The following is a 27,096-nucleotide window of genomic DNA, read 5'->3' on the forward strand; positions in this document are numbered from 1 at the left end:
TCCAGGGATGGGGCAGCCACAGCTTCTCTATGCAACCTGTGCCAGGGCTGCACCGCCCTCTGAGTGAAGAATTTCTTCCTAAACTCTAATCTAAATCTCCCCTCTTTCAGTTTAAAACCATTCCCCCTTGTTCCTGTCATTATCTGAGCAAAAAGTTACTCCCCCTCTCTTTTATAAGCCCCCTTTAAGTACTGTAAAGCCATAATGAGATCACCCCAGAGCCTTCTCTTCTTTAGGCTGAGCATCCCCAGCTCTTTTTTTTTTTTTTGTAGGAGCAGTGCTAAAAAAAAAAAATAAAGGTCTGAGCTGTGATGGGCAGCCCAGCCCTGCTGGGCATCGTTAGCAGCCTGCACCCAGGCACTGATTGGGGTGGGATGGGGCTGGGAGTGCCCTGAGAAGGGCTGGGGACAGTCCTGAGAGAGAGGAAGGTGGTGTGGCAGCTGGGGGCTCCTGCAGGAAGGTGAGGAGGATATTAAAAATGTTTTTGGAGTCAGGGTGGGATGGGGTACGTGTGGTGTGTTCAGAGGTGCCCTGGCTGCAAAATGGGGGGGGCTAGGGGACAAATCTCCATTTTGATGCCACCATGAGGGGCAGTGGGGTGTTTGCTTGTCCTAAGGGGGTTTGTGTTGTGTGATCAAACTCTGAGGGGCAGCTCGGGGCTGATAAAACCCCCTGACTAAAGTGACCTCATAATTGTAGCTTTTGGTTCCTACGTGGTGTGCGCTGGCAGCTCTTTTCATGATGTGAGCGGCAAAGGGGAAAAAGAAAGACAAAACAAAATCATCAACCAAACAACAATAAAATAAAATAAATAAACAAAACCAGGGGCAGGGAATGCTCCTGGCCTGCAGCTCAGCAGGTGCTGGGCTGGGTTTGGGGTTGCTGTGGTGGGGGTCAGCCCAGCAGGAGCTGTGTGTCTGGGGTTGTGCTGTGCTCTTTGTTTCTGGTGCATACCCATCTCTGCTTCCACATGTTGTGGTGTAAATGCTGTAACAGAATGGTACGTTAGATGGGTGGGAGTAAATGATGAAGCAGATCTGATTTTTTTTGGCAAGTGAACAAAATGCTGGTCACGCGAATCTTGTCACCTCCTTGGCATGCTCAGAAGTGCAGGCATGCAATGGAGAGCTTGAGCTGTCTGGGCAGGTGAGGATTAGCACAGCTGAACCCAATTTCTGAACCCAATGAATTGGCAGAGTCCAATTTCTCCTGCTCTACTGCTAAACACCTAAAGGCCCCAGCATAAGTGATGCTGGAGCACTGCATGCTTACAGCTTTACAGTGCCTCAGCTTCCCCTGTGCAGCAGGAGCAGTGCTTGCCCTGTCCATGGGTACGTCTTCCTTGATAGGCTGCAGGACTTCTGGCTGTGAGATTTCTGAGACTGCTGGCTGTTGCTTTTCTCTGTTTCTCCTTAAAATATTTCAAGTGTGCTCAGCAGAGCTGGGGGTGAGCCTGAGGGGTGCATCGCAGTGCTTGGGAGATACTAAATACATCTCTGCTCTGAATCGCACCTGCTGGGGCACAAACCCTGTAATTCCTCCTACTTTCTCCTGATACCTTTGTGCTGCTGAAGGATTGCAGCCTGTGGCTGAGGCCTCTGAATCAGAAGAGCTCACACAGTGCAGCTTTTGCAGGCTTCGGCATTGAGCTGCCAGCCCTTACTGTAGGGTATGGGAGTTGGGGGATGGCGAGGTGCTGGAGTGAATGCTGTGGTGTTTTAATCAGGCCCCCAGCAGTGACAAATGGCCCCGTTACACACCGTGAGCTGCTTTTTATTGCAGTGGGTCTGTCTGCAGGCTGGAGCTCCTCCGTGCCACATAACCACGTGGAGAAAGGGACCCGCAGGGAGCCGTTGTTCTTCCATGGTGGAAGTTGAGCTGGGAAGCATGGCCAATTAAAAGAGATTAATATATAACCTGTAAAAACTGAGGAATCAGACAGCTAATTATTAATGGATAAATGCAGAACAGAGCATGTAGTGTTAGTGGGGCAGGGAGAGAAGTGCTGTGCTGATCCAAGGAGGTGCGATGCCCTAGGGCTGGGAGCCTCCACGTGTTGCCTTGGCTGATTCCTGGTGCTAAATCCCCCAGCTGGGGTGGCATCGCCTTTCTTGAGCACCCGGGTTCATTCCAATCAAAAATCTTCCTGCTCACAACCCTGGGATCGGGACCCCCATCTTAGTTAAATAGTGCCTGGTTTAACAGGCCGCTTTGAGGAAAGGGCGGTACCCCTGTGACTGCTCTGGGAGCTGCTTTCTGGAAGTTACAGCTGCCTGCAAGTTTTAATGGGGGCGGATGTAAATGATGCAGAAAAAATTAACTGGCTCAGGTATGCTGTCTGCTGGAGCTCCTCGCGGGGCCATAAAACTCGCCGTGTCGCTCCTTTGTCTGCGGCGGAGGCTTTGATGCCACGATTGTGCTGTTGTGAAGGAAGGATGGCTGCACAGCCCTGCTGCTGGCTGGGATGAGGACAAATATGTGCAATTCCCCGTTTTGACAAGAATTTCCTATGTGGGAAATAACTCACGGTGCAGTTCCTCTTCTTGCACATCAGGCACAAAGGAGGTGAATGTGTGGTGAGGTGCTGTCAGAGTGGATGCCTTTACCATGGGGCTTATTTCCACTCTCTTCTCCCCCCAAAAAAGGCAGGAACAGTTTGCTGGGATGGATGTGGAAGGCAGCTCGCATAAATCCCATCCTTGATCATTCCCCATTGTGATATGGGGGCTGTTGCTGTGCTTGTTGGAGGACGAGGCTGTTCGGCGTGCAGCACAGCAGTGCTCCAGCAGTCGGGGCTGCATAAATAACCACGAGTAGATGGAGTTGCTCATTAAGTATGAACTCAGGGGTGAAGTATAGAAGTCTTAGGCACTGAACCCTTCTTCTGTGGACTTGGAAGAGGGGAGCGTGGAGCTGTCAGGATGATTTTTGTCTGATATGATCTGGAAAGCGTCCCCAACACAGCCCTGGCAGGCTGGTTGTAATGTCATTTTGGTGCCTACCCCGAGCATTGGTGCTTTGCCAGCTGTCGTTGAGCGCTCATTCCATCCCCTACCTGCATCCCTCCTTGCCTAGATGTTGTGGAAGACTGGCCCCTTGCATTGCATCCTGCGGGTGTTTTTCTTCTGCCTGTTTTCCTGCCTCCTTAGGAACCAGAGTTATTAACGTGGAGACAGGCTGCGTGGTGTCTGGAACGAAAAGGCCGTGGTGGGATCCTGGCTGCTGTAGAAATGCTGTAATTTGGGCAGTCCTTTGTCTCCCGTGTCTTCTGTAAGTGACCAAATGAGGCTCTTGTTGCTGCTCTGCTGTCTCGGAGTCTGGTTTTGTGCTTCCTGGCTGGCCACGTCCAGCTGGAGGGGCTCTGGGAGCAATTCCTCCCTTCTGGATCCCAATGGATGTTTGCTCTGGGACAGCTCTGAGACCTTCAGGCCGTGAACCTGGTCCGTGCTCTCTCATCACCCCTGGCTGTGCCCTGCTGGGATGAAACATCCCGGCAGCATCCTCCGCGTGGCGTGATTCACACGCTCCTAGCACATAAATCTAGGAAAGTGGATTTGGGGAAGAACTTGCCTGCCTCCGGTGCAACTTGCCTTTAAATTATTTAACAAGCTTCTTAAGCAACTCAGCCATTTTGCATGGAATTTGTCAAGGCTCCATCAGCTATATACAGTGCAATGTGACAGCCATACTTTTATTACGAACAGTGTATTAATCTTGGAATAGTGCTATTTGTTTTCCTCTCTTGCTTTTATGGTGCTTAAAAGCATGTATCTTCTCCTGAAAATCAATAACTAAAGCTATGAATAATAAAAAACACTGCAGTGAATGGCTCATAGAGATCCTATGGCTGTAAGTTGCAGCAGTAATGACTCTGTTTGCTATCCATTAAGTACGTGAACTCAGAAGAATTATGCAGATTATAATAGCTGTATCAACATAAGTATGTTTTGCTGATAGACTTTCCTGATTGGATCCACGGGATATAAGCCTGCTAATCCCCTGTGCAGAAGACCTGATTATATTAGAGTGCTTTGCAGATCTGCAGATAGAAAGTTAAGAAACAATTAAAAATGTTGGCCGGTGTGTGGGATTTCTCAGAAGCACTCCCGTTGCTGCTGTGTTTGTTTCTCTTGAAGCAGATGCATTTTTTTTTTTTTCTCCATCTTTGATGGAAGCCAAAGGAGCCCAGCTCCGAGCTTTGCAAATGTGCATCTGCAAAATGACGGATGTGCAAAGAAGTGGGATTTGCCCCATGAGCAGCAATTGCTTGTCCAAGTGGCCACCTGCACCTATGCATGCTGCCTGCACGTGGGGCTGCTAATTGCATATCTGTGTGCCACGGACCCTTTTTTGCTCCCCCCCATGCCCGCAGCCTTCCAGAGATCTGTTGGCTGAAGCTAATAATGGAGCTGCAATGAAAGGAAAAACAGCCTGTAATTAAAAAATCTGCTTGCTGTGCACTTGACAGTCTTCAAAGTCGTACAATTTTGTATGTAAAACTTTGCATGTAAGATCTGCTTATTAATATCACCTTGCTGCTGTAGTGTGTCACCTCGGGAGATGACAGTAAGCTCTACAAACCCTGCTCCACTTCTTTTAACAACGCTTCAGATTTCTTACAGGTGGGGAAACTGAGGTGCAGAGACGTGACAGATCCTGCTTGTTCATCTTTCTAAGCCGTGCTGCTTCCCTGATGCTATGTAATGGCTTAAACAAGAGGAAAATTTTCCACAGTGTGGGATGTAGGGGAAGGGTAATGCATCTAAATTCCCCATCCTCCTGTCTAAATCTCCTTGGCTATGTCTGTTCTTGTGCTGCCATGGGCTCTTTGGTCGCGAGCTCCTGGTGCCTGACGAACACCTTGGCTCCCCCCTGCCTTCTGCGGGGATGCCTGGAGAGGTTCTGGCAGGAGCAGAAAGGAGGTCGCAGCACATCAGGACTCAGCAGAATAAAAATGATTCCTCCAGTCAGCACAGACACATACACAATTTTGAAATACACTTTTTTGGGGAGTGGGGAGATGAAAGCACCTTTCCACCAGGGTATCTTCCGGCACCTCTGCTCCATGCTGAATGATCCTGTGGGGCAGAGAACAGCAGCTCCCATGTTTCTGTGCTCATCCCAGCTCTCTTGTTTGCAGCACAGCTCCTTAGGGCGGTGGGGAAAGTCAGACCTGGAGGCGATCAGGCCCAGTCAGCATGGCTTTATGAAAGGCAGGTCATGCCTGATGAACCTGATCTCCTTCTATGACAGAGTGACGCGCTGGGTGGATGAGGGAAAGGCTGTGGATGTGGTCTACCTTGACTTCAGCAAGGCTTTTGACACCGTCTCCCACAGCATTCTCCTCAAGAAACTGGCTGCTCTTGGCTTGGACTGGCGCACGCTTCGTTGGGTTAGAAACTGGCTGGATAGCCGGGCCCAAAGAGTCGTGGTGAATGGAGCCAAGTCCAGTTGGAGGCCAGTCACTAGTGGCGTCCCCCAGGGCTCGGTGCTGGGGCCGGTCCTCTTTAATATCTTCATCGATGATCTGGACGAGGGCATCGAGTGCACCCTCAGTAAGTTCGCAGATGACACCAAGTTAGGTGCGTGTGTCGATCTGCTTGAGGGTAGGAAAGCTCTGCAGGAGGATCTGGATAGGCTGGACCGATGGGCTGAGGTCAACTGCATGAAGTTTAACAAGGCCAAGTGCCGGGTCCTGCACCTGGGGCGCAATAACCCCAAGCAGAGCTACAGGCTGGGAGAGGAATGGTTGGAAAGCTGCCAGGCAGAGAAGGACCTGGGAGTGATGGTGGACAGTCGGCTGAATATGAGCCAGCAGTGTGCTCAGGTGGCCAAGAAGGCCAACGGCATCCTGGCTTGTATTAGGAACAGCGTGACCAGCAGGGCTAGGGAGGTGATCGTCCCCCTGTACTCAGCTCTGGTGAGGCCGCACCTCGAGTACTGTGTTCAGTTTTGGGCCCCTCGCTACAAGAAGGACATCGAGGTGCTTGAGCGGGTGCAGAGAAGGGCGACGAAGCTGGTGAGGGGCCTGGAGAACAAGTCCTACGAGGAGCGGCTGAGGGAGCTGGGCTTGTTCAGCCTGGAGAAGAGGAGGCTCAGGGGTGACATTATTGCTCTTTACAGATACCTTAAAGGAGGCTGTAGAGAGGTGGGGGTTGGCCTGTTCTCCCACGTGCCTGGTGACAGGACGAGGGGGAATGGGCTTAAGTTGAGCCAGGGGAGTTTTAGGTTAGATGTTAGGAAGAACTTCTTTACAGAAAGGGTTGTGAGGCATTGGAACAGGCTGCCCAGGGAAGTGGTGGAGTCACCATCCCTGGAAGTCTTCAAAAGACGCTTAGATGTACAGCTTAGGGATATGGTTTAGTGGAGGGCTGTTAGCGTTAGGTTGGAGGTTGGACTCGATGACCTTGAGGTCTCTTCCAACCTAGAAAATTCTGTGATTCTGTGATTCTGTGATTCTGGGTGAGGCTCGGACAGCGGGAATAAGTGGAGCATGACTTTTGTCCTTGCATCTGGCTCCCAGCCAGCACCCAGCTTGAACTTTTTCCTAAAATATAGCCAAAAAAAAGCAAAAGGAAGCTTAGCGCTTGATGGTACCACAGGACAAACAGGTGTTAATGATGGCTTGAATCCCATCTGGGATGTGCGTGCTCTTTATTGTGGTTTGCAGGCTGCTGGGGGGGCGTGAAGGGAGTTATACCTGACATTACTGTAACAGCAGTTATAGGACTGACATGCACTTCCCCACATAGAAGAAGAGTAAGGACATGGTTTGGGTTATCAGGAGGAATTAACCATCAGTGTTGGGTGTTGTGAGGTTAGGGAAGGGGATGCCCTTTCCAGAGCAGCAGAGCTGGAGGCAGCAGACGCCATCTCCCTTCTGCCCTGTGCTGTCCAGGCCAGGAAGGTGCTGCCTGAAGCTGCAGTATCGCGCCCTACACCGGCTGGCATCCCATTAGCAAATAAAATTGTTATTTTCGGGATAACACCTTGAGTTAATGTGATGTGCGCATCGCGAAGCCCCAAACGTGCTGCATGCAGAACTGGGCGCGTTGCAGTGATGAATGTCATGCAAAACTCCAAGGCACTAATTGAAGGTGGTTTCAACAGAATATTCAATTAATGCTCTCTGCGTCGCAGACAGTCTGGAAAAGGCACCGTTTTCTCCCGAGGATCTGTGTTACTGTGCAACAAACAGATGAAAATGAACCGTTTTATGGCCTTCTAATTGAAAGTCGATGCACCGGTTTTATTAAAATTTTCATGGTGGGGGGAACTGGATGCCTCAGGGGCTTGGTAATGGGATGAGTAAGCTCCCTCTTTGCTGCCTTGCATCCAGCCCCAGGCAGAAGCAACTGAAAGCAAATGTCTGAGCCATCCCCAGTGGGATGTGCGGCATCAGCAGGCGGCCTGGCGTCGCTCTTGGTGGGCTCTCCACTGTTTTATTTGTGGTCACTGCACCCCTGGAAGCAGTGAGCATCCCTGGGAGAGATGCTTCCATGGAACCAGGTGGGGAACTTGGGTGAAGGAAGGGCAAAAGGAATTTTTCCACCCTTTTGTGGGCAGAAAGCAGAGTTTCCTCTTTTTTTTTTTTTTTCGTTTGGTTTGTCTTTGATTTTTTTCCACACTTTTTGTGTCCCTGTGCCAACCGAACTTATCAGTAGGAGGGTTGTGCCAAAGGAGCTTCTCTTGCAGGGCAGTGGGGAGCCAAAAAAGGGAACAACTTCAGAAATACAACTTCAGAAATCTCTGTATTTGCTGGCTGATGCATCAAAGCTGTTAGCTGAGGCCTTCTGTGGCATCGCACACGAGTACTAATTTATGCTCTCGCATCCAATGATGATTTAGCTGTTTTAAAGCATTATTTACAATGAGCTCCTATGCCCATTTTGCCATGGTGATAGTGTTGTGATAATGGGAATTTACAGTCCTCTCTGACAAGAGACCGTAAACCAACCGGCTGGATATTTTTTTGTATTCCTACCGGCCTAATTTGTAACATAAAGCACTTAATAATTGTTATTAATGAACCTGCTGCGGTCGGTCTATGGACCCAGCTGGAAATCACATCTGCTATCGGATTTGCAGCAAATTCCTGCGAGTGGAGGGGAGCACGAGCGCTGCTGGTGGGAGCATCGCTCGGGCAGGACAGATTTGGGGACAATTGTGGCAAATGTGGGAAATCTCCATGCCACGCTGTTATGGGCAGAATGTTACAAAGAGGTTTGGTCTGCACGTTCAGGCGATAAAACGTGTTATTTGCCCGCTTGGTTGGCTTTTATTTTGCAAAGCCAAGGACCTCTGTTAGCGCGGCTCCAGGGGGAGAGGGAGTGTTTTAATACAAATGTAAAGAAGAAATGGTTTCTTAGGGATTGGGGACGATGAAAATGCATGTTGCTAAACAGTTGTCAGGAGAACATCCCCAGGGATTTCTGTGCCCATCCCTCATCTGAACGGAGAGCAGCCGAGGCTTTTACAGCCAACTGGGGACTGCCGACTGGTTCCAGTTTGGATAGCCAGCCCGGCATGGAAGGATAACGGATGCTTCTAATTTCTCCCGCGTCTTCCAGCAGGTTGTGCACGACCTTGAGAAAGACGTTTAATCTTGCCGTGCCTCCCTTCCTGGCTGAAATAAGGCTGCGTTGTAGTCCTCTGGGTTGCAGCCAAACTGGTGTAAAGCTACAGGCAGCGCGAGCTCAGCCAGCGAGCTCTTTTATTAAACCTTGCAAATCTCGCTCCCGGTAGCCCCCTGTTTGTTCAGGCTTCGGTGTGTTCTCTGAGTTGGGATAACAGGGTCTGATGCTAGCGGAAACATCGTGCTACTGACGCAGAAATGCCATATCAGAATATTTTCTGGAAGGTGTGCCCATGCTTTCAAGTGCTGATGTCAGTAATTAGATGGCTTCAGAGGGTCTAAGTATCCAAGAATCCCCTAGCAAAGCCCTCAATTCGCAGCCCCGCACGTTGTCCGCGGCTGTTGAAATGAGGTAATGCTTTGAAGTATCACCAGCAGATCTTAGCAAGAGGAATATTTTGCATAATTGGTTTCTGACAAGGCCTAAAATACTATTTAGAGTTACACGGCTGCGTGTTAATTTATGCCTGTACTCCTAAGCGTAACTTTGTTATATGGCAGTGTTATTTACGACGCGAGCTCAGATCTATTGTGTGTTGGTGATAGCGCTGTGATAATGGAGATATATAGCTAGTTGTGGCAAGAAGCTATAAAAGAAATGGGGAGATGTTTCTCTGCAGTTATGGACTTAATTTTTTAATGTGAGATATGGTAGTGATTGTAAGTGATGTGATCTGATAGTCAATAGCAAGTAGGTTGGCAGAGGGTTTTTGTTTTTGTTTTTGAAATAACTTTCTTTTGGATGATGCTTTTTAGCTCCTGCTGAGTCTGATCACTTCCTCTGCTGTTTTTAGTGACTTAAAATCAAAATTACGGGTATTGACTTGTTGCTTCTTTGTTTCTATTAAATACTATTCTCACGTTTAATTAAAACTTGAATCATATGAAGAAGTTAATCCTGTATATTTACTCTGACAAAGCTTAGCCCAGCAGAGATGAAAAATTGCATTTTTATGTAGTCATTTTGATGTTCCTTGGCAGGTTTGAGCACTTTTGCTGTGCGGAAAGGTTGACTTTTCTGTCCTCATCCGAGGCGAGAGTCCTGAAATACTTGGATGCTTTCCAGCCCTTCCACCGGAGAAGGTCTGGCTTCAGCCGCACATGTCGGTGCCTGTGGCCCTGCTTTGGATGGGACTGAAACACTTGGTATCAGAGCTCCGTCAAAACATTACAGGCAGGAACATGTCTTGGTTTTGCATTAGCTTATTTGTGTCGTACTTGACAAAGCGCAACAGGAAACGATTGGGGGAAGCAAGTCTGAGGTTAAAGTTGTCTCAAAACAAAGAATGCAAATGTGGAGAAGTATCAAAGCAGGGTGATTCGGAGCTGTCGGGTGTTATTTCTCCTCTTCTGTGACATGAAATTTCTGCAGGAAAAAAAGGCCTGACTCTTCACAGTGCTTCACTTCCAACTAATCTTATTTTTCTGATGGAAAACGGTTCCATCCGAGCCTCTTTCAGCCAGCTCTGCAGCTTGCCCTTTCTGGGCCAGATTTATTCCTTCCCTCAACACGTTTCCTTGTAATCGAGACAGCCCCAAAGCTCCAGGAAGGGAATCAAAACAGCCTTGGGTACTTCAAAGCGTGGCAGTCACTCTAGCACACCGCGTTAGATGTCCTGTGGCCGCTAATCCAGCGTGGGACATGACCCTTCCCAGGTGTCCCCCTCTCTTCCAGAGACCTTGAAAAGAGCCCTGATGGACTGAACTCAACTTCTGCTGAAATCACCCGCCTGCGAGATTTTCCCTGTGAAAACGCAGGGGATTGAGGGATCTGAAAGAAGTATGAGCCAGATGAAATGAGAAACGAGGGGAAAACAGGCAACATGCATGGGCAGGCGAGGCGTTAGCAAGATGGAAAGAGTAAAGGCTTTACTGCGAACAGTAAAAGCCAAGATGAAACTATCACACCGCACATAAAGCTCACAATTTACCAATAGCCTGGCTGTGGTAAATCACTGCTGAGCTCCATCCAAGTAGGAGCAGCGCTGGTGTGTGGAGTGTGCAGGGAGAGGAGGAGAAAGGGGGTTGCAGGAGAGAGGACCAAAGTGGAGGTCATCGTGTTGTGGTACCATGGAATGAATGGTTTGGAGTGGAAGGGACCTCAAAAGTCCTGCACGCTTGTGGGACAAGCCTAGGAACACCCCACCGATAAAGTGGGGTCTGTAAAGGGTATATAATTTCATGGGACAGCCTGGGGAATGCAAGGAAATGGCTTGTTCTTGGCTTCTCCGTGGGTTTTGCTGCATATTCGTAATTTCCTGGGAGCTCCTCGTGGGAGTAAAACTACCTCTGTGTTTTGGTGTATCAGAGTGAGGCCCGCAAGAAATGGAAGAAATGTATTGTTTAGTCTTGAAAGCTCATTCCTAAGTGATGCAGAGGATGCTTGTTAATATTCTCTCTGAAGGCTGCTCATGATGATTCTTCACTTTTTACATCACATTTAAAAATTTTCTTTAAACTGCTATCACTTAAAAATCTTCTTAGCAATTATGGTTATTTAAAAAAAAAACTTAAAGAAAATCCCCAAGGTCAAAGCAGTTTCATCTTTATATGGATTGCAATAAATTACTTGGAGTCTATTCATAGGGTAGGGAAGACCTTTTTATGTAGAAAGGATCATTATGGAGTTGCCAGGTCGTTAATTACATTGGGTTCTTCCACTCGCGATGTGAGTCATTTCCATGAAGCAGCGAAGATCATGGTGAGAGATAATGCAGTAAAAAGTGCATTAAAATGCTTCAAATGTCCTTTGCTCATATCTGTACATCAGTCAGAGCTACAGCTGATTCCAAAAGGGCACTGCCAATTTAAATCAATAATTTTTTACTGGTTCGGCTGTGGCCCGTATAGATACTCAGAGTCGAGGCAGGGGGCTGGTAGCACACTCGTTGTTGATGCTCAGAAGTATTAAAGTTTAATAGACTCTCCAGTCCCATTCTGGCTGGCTGGCGTGCTGGTGCAAATCCAGAGCTGCTCTGTTGCTGTCAGCGGAGGGATGCAGGTGTGCGAGCAGAATCTGGCCCTCCGTGCCTTATTTACCACTTGAACCACCTGCTTTAGGAGATAAAGCAGCTGCTATCTCTCTAGCTTTAAATGTGACATTCAGCCAGTCATGTGCCTGGTCCCCTCATCACTTTAGATGCTTGTTGATTTTTTCTTAAATGTCAGAAGAGTTTTTAAACTTCATTTGGATGCGGCTGCCAAGCGGCGGTGGCAGCGCTGTCACCTCCCGCGAGGTCCCTCTGCCTCCGCACCGGTGCTGCTGGCACGCGGCTGCTGACTGCAGTGCTGAGATGGGGGCAATTAGCCCCCTCCTTTATTAGCAAGGAGAGATTCTTGCTGTCGTTTACCTCCCCTGCAAGCACTGTTCCTTTTTGCAGGCATCAATCCGTGCCTGGGGATGGGCTGTTTTCACCCCATTTTCCTTACAGGTCTTGATAGCCAGAGAGGGAGTAGTACCAAGTGCAGGCTGACTTTTTTTTTTTTATTATTATTATTTTTTTTTTTTTATTTAAGGTGCTTGCTCTTAAATATTTGCCAAAATGCCCCTCAGAACCATGGGCTGCCCTCGGTGTGAAGCAATATAAGCTCAGGTCCTAGCTCTGCGCCTGGGACACTAGGCAAATCAGTCCCCTCCATCTCCCTTTCAGCCCTGGGAGGCTCCTAAATGAGGCTGAACTTGGCCTGGTCAAATATTTTCTGCTCTCTGGCTGTTTGCCTTGTCTTGTGGGAGTGGTTTGTGGCTGGGCCAGCATCTGACTCCCACCACCTCAGCCTCATTGCTTCAGGAGGTGACATGTTATGGATGTGTTATCGAGGCACTGCTTGGCACTGCCCTTGGGCAGCCTTAGGAAAACAGGCTGTAGCTGTTTTTTGGAGAGAACTGCCCTGCCCAGGGTACCAGGAATGGGTATCAACGAGGTTGGTCTATTAAAAGATCATTTGCAAGGTCTCCCTGGTGGTTGCTCTTGAACATTGAGGGCTTGTGGAAGGGATCAGGTGCAGGTTTCATCTCTGTGGCTCCAGCTCCCTGCTGCTGCTGTTGGCAGTTCTGACGAACGCTTCCCTGTGCTGTCTGTGTCCCTGCTCTGGAGGTGAAGCTGGGAGAAGCTTCATCGATGCCAAGGAAGCTCTGGGAATGGGTGGCTGCTGGCTGCGTGCTCTGGAGCTGCTGGCACTGAAGGTGGTACGGGGAAAGCTGGGTTTTTCTGAAGCTTCATACCCATGTTAGTTTAGGATAATAAATATTTTGCAAAGGAAAAGTGATCCCTGATCCCCTGTTCACTTCAGTGCTCTCCCTAAGCTCCATCATACTGATCTGGTGGTGCATCTCTTTCTCTTGGACCCTCCTCTGTCCTTGGAGGTGATGGCATCAGGAGGAAGAGGAGTCTTCTAATCTCAATTTCCAGAGCAATCCCTCATGGTGTGTCTGGGGAGAAGAGCAAATGGAAAGCTCTTGGAGACTCTTAGCTCTGTTTCTGCTTGCTCTCTGCTCGGGTTGGGTGATTTGTTCAGCTGTGTCTGGGAAGGCAATCCATCCTGAGCCATGCTCACCCATGGCTTGCTGGAGCCCTGTCAGTGGGTCTATGAATTTATAAAACTAGAGGAAAAGTTTCTTCTGCATGGAAAAGACAATTCTCAATTATCAGCGTGGCTATCTGGGGGGATTTAAGATTATAGAGGACTTTGAACATGGAGCTGATCTGCAGCTGCTCTGTATCAGCATTGCTTTATATCACTGGAGACCATCCCAGAGACAGGCCAGGGCAGCTTTTATAAGGCCACGGGGACAGATCTGTGGGGTGTCAGCAGGGGGCTGAGATGCGGGGTTTGTTGTGAGTCAGGGGATGCTGAGCCAGAGGGAACATGAGGAGGAGGAGGAGGATGGGTGATGCATGGCTGCAGCACATCGGGTGCTGCTCTCACACAATTTACAGCAGCACCCGAGCTCCTGACCCGAGCTCTGCTCCGGAGAGGGGCAGGGTGGCTGTGGGGCAGGCACAAACGCGCCGTGTCTAATCACAAGCTCAGAGCCTTCACCATCAAACCTTCAGCTCTTCACAGTCTAATTACAACTTGCCTGGTGCATTGGTTACGATGAGCAATGAAGATATAATCACTGCTGTTATTTGTCCTTCCTGGCTCCAGCTGTTAAAACAATTCCTCCTTCATAGCCCAGCCAATTTCATGGCTCTAATGCGTCCCCGCCGCTCCCAGCCCGCTCCCGCATCCCGTGCGTCGGGCGCGAGGCACCACAATCTCCATGAAAGCAGCCTATTTCCTGCATGAAGCCCGTGAAATTGGGAAGATAATATTTTCAGAGCTGCTGGTACCCTGATTGCATGTTTGTTTGAAATGACAGTTTATGTTGTCTCTCTCTTTCATTAGGGAGGTTCAGCGATCGCGATGTTATTAACTAACAACAGCACTCACTGCATATAAACATGATTCCGCAGAGACACTCCAAGGAGCACTTGAAGGCAGAGGGGAGGGAGATTGAGAAGGAATAGAGATGCTGTGCTTCTTGGCTTTTTTTCCCCTCTCTCCTTCCACTGGAAGGAGGGTTTGGAAGGGGTTTTTAGCTAGATTACAAGCTCAGAAGCATTTCATTTTGTACTGAGGTTCCCTGACAGCGATGGGAAGCGGAGCAGCGACTCTCCAGTGTAAGATGTCTGGCAATTCCTGCAGCGCCGCGCTCTGCCAGGGCTTGAGGACTTCCGAGAAGCTGCTCCCTGCCTACAGACTGCTGAGCTGGATGGCTCTGAAACAAACCCTCACATCTCCAAATGCTTGCTGCTGGCAGGGCGCAGGCTTGATCCACTCTCTGTGCCTTGAAGGTGGAGAGATGAGGGTCTGCCTGGTCTCTTTCCAACTCAAATCATCCTTCAGAGTGGGCCGAGCTGCACGCAGTGGGATGCACCGTGCCTTGCTGTAGGTGCCTCCCGGGGTCTGCAGCATCTCCTTAAGGTCCTGCGCCGCCTGGTACCTCTCGCAGCCCTGCCTCTGCACCAGACAAATGTTGTCACTTAATTAACACAGCATGACTGCAGCCCAGGCAGGCGCTAGCTGAAGCCTCATTGCCAGCCCTGTGAAATCCTCTCTGACAGGGCTGCCTTGCTTGGGGTCTGCGAGGAAAGCCATGGCTACAGGCTTCTCTTCCTGCACTTTAGTGATGGGAATCAGCGTGGGCTACCAAAACTATTCATTGTGTGCAGAGGAGAGCAGGGATTTTATTTTTTTCAGATCTCATAAGCTAAGGATGTGCCTGGATGCTGAGTTTCTGGGATTTTCATGGAGCTGTGGCTTCCTGGGGTGCATTAAAAGCCTCTCTGTGCTGCCTAGGGGCAGTTGGGCTGCATGAGCAGCATCCTCCCCCAGGCAGCAGGCAGCGTGGGCTCAAGGTTTAAAAAAAATCCCTATGGCTGGGGGTTGAAGGCTGGCTGTGAGGATGCAATGAAGCAATTCAGCTTTGGCAACTGTCCTGGGAAATAGCTGAGAGAGGCAGCCCTAACCGTGGTGGCAGCGTGTCTGGGTGGGCAGACAAATCCTCGGTATCCTGAGGAACTGTAAGACAGTCTGGAGGAAATGTGAGATTCGGTGGTAAACCCTCAGCCTAGAAAACAGAGGAGATGCTTAAACCACCAGGACTGGGGCTTGTTGCAGGGGTTTTGCCCTTATCTCTCTCCTGTCTGCACGGTGGAAGAGCAAGATGAATCGTTTTGGCGCGTGCATCAGCACCCGAGCGGCATCGCGGATGTGCTGCTGATTTCCCATGCTGCTGGTGCTGCCTCTTATTAAACATAAATGGCTGTGGAAAGGGCTGGGGGGGGCTCTGTTCCGAGGTATGGAACTTGTTTTAAATGGAGCCAGCAAAGTTGCTGGTAGCCAGGGCTGCCCATTATAAGATCCTGTTTCCAGTGAGTTAACTCTCTGCCAAGTGATAATTGTTCAGGCTAAAAATTTCCATGCTGCAAGTCTGCCTCAGGCTATATGAAATTGGGGAAAGAGGGGTCTTTTTTTTTTTTTTTTTTTCTTTTTTTTTTTTTTTGTCTCTTTAAAACAGGAGAGAAAAAAAAAAAAGAACTTTGCAACAGAGCTGAAGGGATCCAGTCTCTCCATGAGATGGAGGCAGAGACTTGGAGTTTGGCAGGGGGACGTGAAGGTTGTTCAGAGCTGAGATTCAGCAGCGGGCAGGAGTAGGAAGAGGAGAGCTGGGTCTGGTGAGAGATAACTGTCCATTTTCATTACTGCCGACTCATAAACAGAAGACTCTGCTGCGGCTCTAATAGCTGCTGTCTTGTTCATCCCCATATGGGCTGGTTGGTTAATGTGGTTCTTCTGGCTGGATAGCAAAAGCATTCACGATAGGTTGTTAAAGGAGCTTGATTAAAGGTATAGCAATTTAGGAAATAGCAGAAGGCTTCTCATTCAGCCTTAATTTGGTCATTTGCATGGATTTGTTCCCTGTGATTGTTTTGAATGATGTAATTGGGTGTTATTTTCTCTATGGGAGCGCTTTATCTATTCCAAGGAAGTGCTAGCTACAGTGCAAACATACATCCGTGGGTTCTGCTTTCTCCCTGTCCTGTCTCCAGGAATAACCATCAACCACAAGGCCAGGAGAGGCTGGTGAGCTCCTTGGATCCTGGTTTCCAGCAACCTGCGGCCTGGGGACTTGCTGAGCGTGAGGTTCAGCTCCTGCTCAGAAGCCCCGTTCTCCATGAGTCTGATCTCTTTCTGACCTTGCACGCAATTCTGCCTCTCACATCACCCTGTTGCAACAAGTTTGACAAGCTAATTAGGGGTGTGTGTGTGCAGAGAAAGCATTTCTTTTGGTTTTGCACTCAAACCCACGAAAACAGCTCCTGAACTTCAGACCTAGCCATCTCCCGTGGTGCTGGTGGTGGAAACCAGGGGGTCGCATCCTTCCCCTGTCCCCTGGAGGGGCGCTGGCTGTGGTGGTACCCAAAGCCCCCTCCCTGGGCGAGGCGGGGAGCTGGCATCGGGCGGTGTCAGAGCCTCCCCGCGTGCGCCAGCTGATTAGAAAGCAGAAGAATGGCAAGAGAAAATGAAAATGGGAAGGAGCTTGACAGCCCATGGAGAGGTATTTCAGCTGCAATACAAAACATTTGGTGGTAATTATAGAATAACCTTCATTTAAATGCAAATAAGCCTGTAATTAAGATAAGGGCTCTGTCATTTGCCAGTATTCCTCCTTCACTCCCTTGCCTGCCATGGGTTTTGAGATGTTCCCCATCTCGCTGCGGAGCTGCCTGTTTGCCCGAGGGCTCCCGTGGCAAGGGACGGGGGTGTGTGGGTGTCACCGAGATGCAAATCTCCCCCCTGGGCCGTGCTGTTGTTTGCACCAGGCACATGATACTCAGCAGGGGCTGCAGGTGCAGAGCTCCTGTGCTGTGTCTGGGGAGAGCCTGGAGCAGAGCTTGGAGTCAAGTTCCAAAACTGACCACAGTGGTGGCCACTTCCCACTGCAAAGCTGCTTGCACCTCACCTCTGCATAGAGAACTTCCAGCTTTGCTTGCATCTGGGGCTCCACTAGGAAGAAAAGATGCTTCCAAGATGCTAGGAACTCGATAAAGATGTATTGTTAAGTTGAGTTGGAGCAAATTGCATGTGTACTTCCAGACACGGTGTAATAATCATATTCTGGCACTCCATCCTGGAAGTATCAATGTCACCAGTGCTGAAAAACCTGCAGATGATGACTTACACTGATTTTTTCCAATAGTACATGGGGAGGCAGCTTCCTGCAGGTGCTTGCTGGGAGCCCTTGGGTGCTGCAGCTTCCATCGGGGCTCCCTGCTGCCCCGCTCCCCTGGGGATGGGCACCAGAGCACGGCGAAGCTCTTGGAACAGCCATTGCTGGAAAGGTTAGCCAGCAACCTTTGCTTAAACTGTCTCAATCTGTATGAAATGTTATCTCTCCGCCTGACTAAAGATATGTGAGTCGAGGGAGCGGAGATGCTCCCAGATTGTATTTATCTAGCCCTTTGAAAGGGCGTTTGAGAAATTAACTCGGCAGCTTAGGAGAACTTTAATGTTTCGATAAGTGGCTGGAGCTGCGTCTCCGCTTGACACCCGCCATGGAGCATCTCCATCCCGCTTCTGAGGAGGCAAACTCCCCCTGCTGCCACGTGAAAGCTGCCAGCCCCTGGTGATGCTGGTGTCCCTTCTTCCTGGGCTCTTCCCCCCCCATCCTGCTGGGAACCGGTCCTTCTGTCTGGATCCGTCCCTCGCAGCTGGGAGCAGGTGATGCTCGGGCTGAGTCGCCTTCCCCAAGGCCATCTGCATTGCAGATACCCACGGAAATGCTGCCTGGCTTATTCATTTATTCATTTTCTCTTCTCATGCCTTTTCTGGAGACTTCTGCAGGTGGCAGGGGAGCAGGGGAAGGGCTGAGTGGGCACAGACCCCATTTTGGTGGCAGTGGGGGTGACTCTGTCCTGCTCTGGGAGTGGGGACAGGGGTGCTGGCTCAAGGTGATGTCCTCGGAGGGGATTTGGGAGCTAAGACTTGGCATCAACCAGATTTTTAGTGGCTCCTTGGGGTGGAGGCAGAGGCTTTAAAGGCAACCAGAGACAGCTGGCAGTGTTAAATGCTTTCCTCTGGACTTTTCCAGTAAGGCATCCAAGGGGAACATCAGGAGGACCCGGTCACCTCTAGGATGCAACATTAAAAGGCTGAGTTTCTTTCCAATGCCAGCTGAGCAAAGGAGGTGGGAGAGGCTGGAGCGTGGGCTTTCCCTGCTGGAGAGGACCAGGGAAGTTACTCCTGCTGGCCTGGATGATTTCTGTGCTCCCAGCAAGGTCCAGCCAGCCTCCATCCAAAGAGAGAATGTGGGGGAGTGCCAAGGTGCAATTAAACAGCAAGAAGTACCAGCGGGTCGCAGGGCTGCTTAGGAAACTAGCCAAAGGAGGGAGGAAAAAAAAAAAAAAAAAAAAAAAAAGGGAAAGGGCAATTTACTGGTGAAAATGTTCTTGAATATACAAAGAATAGTCAACATACCTCTGCTTTTAATATTTGATACCTGCCTATGAATAATTCACCCAAATGTACCGCCAGCTTGGTGACCTCTGAAGTGATGCTGCGTGCACCGGGGGAGCAGAGTGCAGGTTTGGGATGACGGCGTTGTAATGGTGAAGGGGATGAAGGGGCCCTGGGGGAGAGTGTGGGGAAGAGCCCCGCGCTGTTCCCGCTGCCCACGAGGTGGCAGCCGGTGCCCACGCAGGCACCAGCACCCCTGCGCCCAACAGGGGGAGAAAAATCTCACCTTGGCCCAAACCCGGTGTGCAGGGCTCCTTTAGGGCACCTGAGGTCATGGGGTGCTGGTGTCCTGCAAGGGGAGGGTGGGAAGGATCCTGCTTCTGCACCACTTCAGATGGACCGGGGAGAAGATGCCCTCGGGATATCAAACCCCGGAGAGGTCAGAAGTGCCCTGCTTCAGCTGGTCGGGGGCAGGATTAGTGCCAGAAATAAGACCAAGCTTGGAAAGGGTGAGGGTATCTGCAAGCTGCTGCCCCCCTGGGGGCACCCTCCCAGCACAGCACAGCCCCTCCATCGTCCTGATTCCCTGGGGGATGCAGCTCACGCCCGTTCCCTCCTGGATGTGGGCAATAAACCTGCTGGTGCACGCTGGCGAGGAGCTTGTTCTACTCAGGAGGGGAGCCCTGTGTCCCTGGGGAGGCATTGCCAGCGATGCCAGGGGGTGTTACCGTCATTAGCTGTCTAATTGCGCTCCCAGGCTGAGCGTGGGTCTTGCCGTTGGGCTCCTGATGCTTTATTGATTACTGTCACTTGTAACACTTCATTTTCTCCATTTCCTCCAAATCTAAGTGGCTGATTTATTTTTTCCTTCCCTCCTCACTGCCCTTCTGAAGTCGCTTTAAGAGCTTAGCCGTGATTTCCTACGCGTTAAATCTCTATCGAAGGGGAAAGCGGAGCCAGGGAAGGACCCAGCCTGGCACACAACAGGGATGCAGGATGCTCTGCGAGGGTCTCCCCTGGGACAGGCGGGGAGAAAGTGGCTCTGCTTGCTTTCCAGGTGGTCACAGCTCCCTGTTAATGCACAGGGGGCGACCCCATCCCTCCCTCACCCACACCATGGGCAGCGAAGGAGCCGCAGCACGGCAGAGGGCAGTAAGCCCCTGCTCAGCCAGCCCATCCCGGTGCCCCCCCGAGCGTTGCCCCCCTTGCTACAATAGTTCATGCGCTACAAACAGGCCCAATTACAGTATTGATCTCCTACACGCTGGGAGCTGATGGTAGGTCCCTCCCCAGCTGGCTTGGTAAACAGAGCTCTCCATCAGCAGGCACTTCATGAATGTCACACAGCAACTTTCTCATCATCTCCCCACGGCCGGGGCGGGCGGTTCCCGGGAAGGAAGAGGCGAGCCATCTTGGGAAGGATAGCAAGAGACTGGCTCTCCTCTTCCCTTACCACCAGGCGTTTTCTGAAGTCCTAAAACCGGATCTGTTTGGGCGAAAACTGCAAGTGGGGGGCTGCAAAGTTGTGAGCAGCAGACGGGCAGCAGTGCCCCAGCTGTGCTGTGTGTCGGTGACTTTTGTGGGGCTTCCCATTTGCATGGGCTGCTTCAGTGATATATATATTTTGTTGGTAACAAGGAAGTGTAGGCCACCAGAGAAACCTGTCCTAAAGAGGTGGGAAAGCTGCTCCCTGCTCTGGTTTAGGAGGAATCGTGCTCAGGTTTTCCTGTAATGCAGTCAGCGTGCATCGCTTGGGCTGCCCAGAGGGGAAGCAGAGTGAAAGAGAGATGGGTCAGGTTGGGGAATCAGCTTTTCTTTTTTTTTTTTGCCTGCATCTTGTACCCCAAAATGAAAATGCCTTGCTCTGAGTGGGTTTCATCATCACAAAACTGGTGTTTTTGGTGAGGAGGGGGGAAACTGTTCAGGCTGATTTGATTTGATGTATGCCAGGCTTTATTGCTCTCGTGATTAAGCTGAAATATTCCATGACTTGCAAAGCCCTGGCTAAAAGGCAGCTCCCTGAGGATGAGGGAGCTGAATATCCTTCCCGGAGTGCTGGATGTTCAGCATAGTCATGACCTAACAAGTGTGACATATGATGGGTGGATGAGACCTGCTTTTTTATTGCTGCTGGATGCTGATGCACTGTATGGGAGACCTTTACTGGGCAGAAACCTCATTCAGGGGAAGGCGTGAGTCACTTTCTCACTTAACCCTTCTGGTTGTCCCATGCTGCTGAGGAAATAGGTTTGTTTGCTTGTTTATTTATTTATTTTTGCCTTAAGGGTTTATTTGTAGGGGCAGCTCTGCAGGAAATCTGCCTCCCTGCCCTGTCCCCATGCAAGAGATGCTGCAGAATGAACGGAGGCTTCAGAGGTGGCGCGCAAGCTCCAGCGAAGCCCACTGCACCACATTGGCTGCGTATCATAGCCACCAAAAGTCACTTCTATTAAAAAAGAAGAGTACGGAGCCTTGTTTTCACCAAGTCCAATTAGAAATATTGCGAGAGGGTCCAGAGGTATCCTCCTGTCCTCGGGGTGGGATGCAGGAGGAATGCAGAGCAGGGCTGCGCAGCCGCCGTGCCCGCTGGTGGGAGCGATCTTCTGCAATTCAATTCAGCCTGGTGTCCCTCAGCTGTTAATATCCATTATCAGAGTGTCTGCACACAAGGTGACAAGGACAGACGGGGAAAGGGACAGGAAAGCCTTCTTTTTGGTTTCTGGGTGTGCTTTTGCATCCGCTAGATTAAGTGGTCCCCAGCTGGCTGCACAGACCTGCTGGAACATGGCAGCTGCCTCTGGAAAGGGTTGGGTTGAATTTAGCATGACTCCTGGTATGCTCCCGGCTTAAATTTTTATTAAATGGCTGCAGGAGGTGTCAGATGAAGGGCAGATGTTGGGCGTTGATGTCTGCTTGGTGGTGAGGTCCTGCTCTCGCTCCTTTGGGGCAGGAGGGTGCTGGTGGTCCTGCTCAAGGCACATCCTTCCCTCAGAAGTCTTCCCAGAAGACTGCTCTGGCTTTGCAGGTTCCTTGGGTAAGGTCAATAAGAACAAGCCAACAGGACGGCTGTTTTGGTGGGGGGACTCACCAGCAAGGCCAGCACATGTGTAGGATTGAATGCCCTGCTTGTATTCTTCCAGCGTTTCAATTTGCAGCCAAATCGTGAGAGTTGGATGCCGAGAGAAATCCATAGTTGCCATAACAACCAACAAACTATAATTAGTCAAAGAGTTGAGAAGAGGGGTCCGAAGAACAAATGGAAAAAGGAGCTGCTCTTGGAGGGATGCTGATAGAGATCAGAAAGCCTGGTCGCGAGCCTGTTACAGGAGAACTAATCTCTCCAGACGCCGCGCGGTCTTTAGGCCCCCAGTGGAGTTGTTTGAAGCCGTATAAACTCTGGGTTTTCTGATGTTTTCACTTGTGGAGGACACAGGAATTAGAATCGCCCCATGCGCCAAGGCTGTCGCCTTTGAGGCGTGGGATTGGGTTGTGCTGGTGGGGCCGGGCAGGCTGGCGGGGGGGTGCGGAGGCTTTTCTTGATCCAGAGAGGTGGGGAGGAGGATGTGAGGAGGCAAGAGAGCTCGAGGAACCTGGCTGAGCTGTGGGAAAGAGTCCTTTAGCTTGGCGGATAGGTGAGGAGCGATGCTTTGACACCACTGAGCAGCCAAAAGCTACCTTCCTGTGATGTGGGAAGGGCAAACCTCACCTTTGTGCAAGCAGCAGAGCTGGCTTGAAATGCCTCTGGCATTGAAATTTCAAGCATCTGGCTTGAAATGACACCGATAAATGGCATAAAAATGCATGCCGAGGTGGCTTAAGCAAGGTGATTTCCCTCCCTGGTGGGCAGGGGAGGAAGGAACAACCCATACTCTGCAGCCAGGCTCCCAGGGGTCAGGGCTGAGTTTCCCAGAGGTTTGTGCCCATACCCGTCCCAGATGATGGGGAACCTCCTTTGCTGGCTGTCCCAGTGCTGTGCAGCTCTTGCTGAGAAGTGGCTGAGCATCCCGGCTCCCCTGGGGTGGAGGAGCAGAGGGCAGCCTCCCGGCGGCTCAAGCTTTGGGCTGACACACAAATTGCCGCTCCTCTCCGGTGCTGCACCTCCAGGACTTGGCTTGCTATTGGAAATTGTTAGCAAAGCTCCAAGAAGCAGCAGAAACAGCTCTGTGAAGCAGTCCCGTGGTGATTTAGGTCAGGATTTAGCAGAAAAGTCCTCTCGCGGGCTCTGGGACAGCTCAGCACCTGATTTTCAGCGTGGCTGGGTAGGAGCCTCGCTGCTGTTCAGTGCCCCAGTTCTGCCAGGTGAGCACCAGCAATAAACCCTCACGTGGCATGGGGAGAGCTAATTAATTCAATCAAGACTGGGGTGGTGCTGGCCGGGCTCTCTGCCCTCTTACCTGCCTCTGCAAGGCTCTGCAGCCCTGCGTGCAGGGGCCGGAGGCAGGCAGGCAGCATCCACGTGGGAAAAAGTCATGCTAGCATGAAAAAATACCCCTGGAACACCTCACAGACAATATAGAACAAAAAAATATATTATAATATGTCTGGAATACAATAGAAGCAAAATCTCCTGGCAGCAAACATTCATGCACTTGACTGCCAAGAAAAAAGGACCTTACAGAAGATGAGACATGAAAGGGATCCCTGCACAAAAACTAAAAGTCGGAACACAATAGTATATATTTCAGGCGTATGAAAAGGAAGTGCGACAGTAATACTAAGGAGACAAGATACTCCAACAGAACCGGGAGCTGAGCAGAGAAGAAACTCAATCAGCAGTGACACAGGCTGCATGGAGAAGGCAGCTCTTTGAATGGATCACAGCCCTTTCTTTTTTTTTTTCTTTTTTTTCTTTTTTTTCTTTTTTTTTCTTTCTTTCCTTTTTTTTTTTTTTTTATATATATATATTAAAAAAAAGGCAATCCTGCTTATTTATTTTTTTTTCCCCGGGAATTAATCTTTCTCCATTTTTCTCAGCTTGTACAGGAACAAGGGAGCACATGAATAATACATCACCAAGACCAAAAAGATACAAGGGGCTGTGTGCATGGGAACCCGCGGCATCGATAACAAATACAACGCGGTGCCAGGGTTGTGCTGCTGCCTCTGGGCAGTAGCGAGGGGTGTGCAGGTGAAACGGGAGCCAGGATGGGATGAGGAGCAGCTGGGTGGGCTGCACGGGGGAGACCTGAGGATTTTGTGGATTATCTGGCACTTGAGAGGGTTGTCATATTTGCAAGGCTTTTTGCCTAGCCTTGGAAACAATTCTCTGTGTGTGTGTGCACATATTTGATAAAAGATGCATTTTTTTTGGTCCCACTTAAGTGACTTGAGCTGGTGCTCCAAGGGCCAGGGCCTGTCATTGGGATAAAAGTGCAGGAGCTGGCAGCGCTGGGGCTCTCCTGGCCAAATGAGCGAGTGCCAGAGGTCCAAGAGCTGACTTTTTTACATGAAATATTCAAATGCAGTTGGAGGAGGCCTGGACTTTTTTTCTGTCCTTAAAGGCTACAAGCTCTTAGAGGCAGAGACCAGGGCTTTCCAACTGTTTGATGGCTCTATACGAGAGGCTAAATTCCTTTTTAATAGATTGTTCTCTCCATCCAAGATCAGAGAGCTTGCCTTTCCCCTGCACATCCCTGGCAAGGCCCCGCTGACTGCACTTCAAGCACGTACACCGCTTTTAATGATGTCCTGTAACAAGAAGCCTCCTGCAATCGCCCCGTTCAGATCTGGAGCCTCTGAAGGATGCCTCAGATCTGGATTGAAGTGCTGGAGCCCCTTGGGAAGAACCAGAAGCTCTGCTGGATGCTCTGGCAGCACCAGTTTCACAGCTGGCAGTTCCAGCCCCGGTGCTGTAGCCGCGTGGATTTGCTTACCCATGATTTTCCTGATCGAGCATCGTTTTGGAGCCCAGAAGAGGGCTGGAGAGGTCTTTGGTCTGCCAGTCTCACGGGCTGTCTGGCCTTCAGAAAATAATGCCCAGGTCAGGGTAGCCCTTGCTTATTATTTTTTTCATTTTCCAAGGAGTGAGACTTCAAAAAGAAAACCCTGGCACCGTCTGAGCTGAGTTCAGCCTGCCTCCCCTGCGAGGGGATGCCTGGTGATGCAGCTGGAGGCGGCTCGTGCTCAAGATGAGTCTGCAGAAATCTGAGAGCCTGGCGAAGGCAAGACAGCTTGTGCAGGCATCCCATCCCCAGGGATGTGCAGGGCAGGTCCCCGTCTCACAGAGGGCTCTTCTCCTGCCAGGGAGAAGCAGGGACAACCAGGGCTCGGGAGGACAGGACCTTGTTGATGTGCCCGGCTGTTATTTTTGTTTACCTGTCCTAATGCTTTTTTACGGGGCTGCCATAAAGAGCACTCATTAGACAGTGTTGATTTTCATTAATGTTGATGCACCAAAAGCTTAATCAATCTTCTGTGACCAACGACCCCGCTCCCGAGGGAGAACAAAGCTGTTGAACAAATTAGCCGTGCAGATTGGAGGCAGAGCTCGCAGATGTGACAGCCTGGGTACCACACCGCATTCATGCGAGGTGCCCAGGAACAACAGCACCCAAACAGCACCCACGCAGCATTTACACCTTGGTTGCAGCGTGCAGAGTTGTTAATGGGCTGACTGCGAGCTCTGCTCGCTTTCCAGCTGTGCTGCAAAGTCCCCGTGGGGTTGCCAGTCCCTCCTTCCTCAGGGCTCTGCTGCCTTGCTCTGGTGTTGAGCACAAAGCTTGTAGGTAGGGGGCTACAAGGGTAAAAACCATAGAAATTTAAGAGGGGTTGGTTCTGCAGTGAGAATTGGCTTTAAAAAAAAGAAAAAAAAAAAAGAAAAAAAGCTGGCTTTAAAGCATCCCCTTCATCTCCGCTAGAGCACACTGCTTGCAACATGCGTGCTGGGTGAGGAGCGCAAATGCTTTGAGCCCTTTCCACGGAGCAGAGGGGACATCCACATGCTCATGGCCTGAGCTGTACCCGGGGAGGCAATGAAATGCTGCTAACCACAGCCAGGAGAGCTGACTTGGAGCCTGTGATTCGCTCTGTGGCATCCCTCCCGGCCCCAGGTGATGGCACTGGGCTGCCGGGGCTGTGCAGGATGCTCGGTCCTGCTCCTCGGGGCTTGCAGACCCCCGGGCAGCTGCCGGGGTGGTAATGACTTTGCTTCTCCCTCCTGGGCTGGATTTGAATGGCTGGTCTGGAGGTGAAAGGCCCCCGTTCCCATTACCGATCCAATTTCCTGGACTTTTACCGGGTAGATAGGAATTGCCAGAGCGGAACAGCCTGATGGGCCATTGAGCCCAGTGTCTCCTCTCTGACAGCAGCTACTGTTTGGCATGTAATTAAAAGCCCTTGTGTTATTTGACTTGTAATTTAATATCACCCTGCCACGTACATATCTCATTCAAGAAAGAATAGGCCCTGACGTTTGCAGAGATGGGAACAAGTCCCCTTGCATGCAGTGTCCGTGGGGTTGGCTCTGCTCGTGCCATACATCACTCCGTGTGCACGGGCGTTAAGTGCACCCTGAGCGTGTGCTGTGTGAGGTTTGGTGTGTTAGCGGGATGCTTCCCTCTGCCACAGGGGAAGGGGTTGTTTGGGGAGAGCTGAGTTTGCAGGGAGCAACGGCGTGGCTGCAGCTGGGGGAGCTGCTCCGTGATTTATTGGGTTCTGCTGCAAACGCCGAGATTAAGGAAAGTGCCTTAAATGGCCCTTAAAAGCTGGCTTCGGTCGAAGAGATGAGCCCGTACGATTACTCCCTGTCTGTGACCACGCAGGCTCGCTGGAGCCCCTCTCCACTGACATTGCCGCTTGACTTTGTGCTGGAGCAGATAAGCGGGGCGCTGAGCCCCATCCATCAGCCCAAGGGCAGGGCAAGGAGCAGGCAGCGGGCGCGCATTGTGCTGCATGCAGCGGGGCTCGCTGGCAGCTGTGGGTCTGCTCCCGTCGTGCTGACAGGGGTTTGCGTTGCTCTGCCTTGCAGCGATAACCACCCGGCAGATTGCAGCCTGCTGCTCCTTGTTCGGTGTGTCATGTCCCAGGTAGGAGCCTGGTTTTGACTCAGAATCACTCAGATCGCTCTGGTGTTGATCAGAAGCAGCGAGAACCTCTGAAACTGGATCTTAGCGTCTCTGAAAATCTCGTGCTGGCCACTTTGCAGGGAAAAGCTCATTTCAGCGAGGGTTTGCAGCAGCAGCAGGGCTTGCCAAACTCCTGTGCTTTCTCCAGGGTCCCTCTCCATAGGGGGGCTGTACTTAAGACTGATTAATTTGCCCACCTGAGTGCTATTCCCTCTAATTGACTGAACCTACAAGAAAACAAACCCGTGCCGATCAATAGAGAAATAATTTTGCAAATTGTGGGCATAAATCATTCCCGATCGGCGTGTGCTCACGTTTGTTAATGCATAAACCAAACAAAATCAATTTTCTTTATTAAAATGCAATTGTTCCATCTATTATTACTTTAGGCAGGTG

At 50.5% G+C, this 27,096-nt stretch overlaps 1 long non-coding RNA gene across 1 annotated transcript; it reads left to right on the forward strand.

Moving 5' to 3' along the window:
* Window positions 1-343: 343 nt before the first annotated feature.
* On the forward strand, window positions 344-25,980 carry LOC311422424. Its single transcript, XR_014685343.1, has 2 exons — window positions 344-460; window positions 24,240-25,980. It is a non-coding gene; the product is annotated as an uncharacterized lncRNA (long non-coding RNA).
* Window positions 25,981-27,096: the final 1,116 nt, after the last annotated feature.

Source organism: Aythya ferina (genome assembly GCF_964211825.1).
Source record: "Aythya ferina genome assembly, chromosome: 22".
NCBI lineage: Eukaryota > Metazoa > Chordata > Aves > Anseriformes > Anatidae > Aythya > Aythya ferina.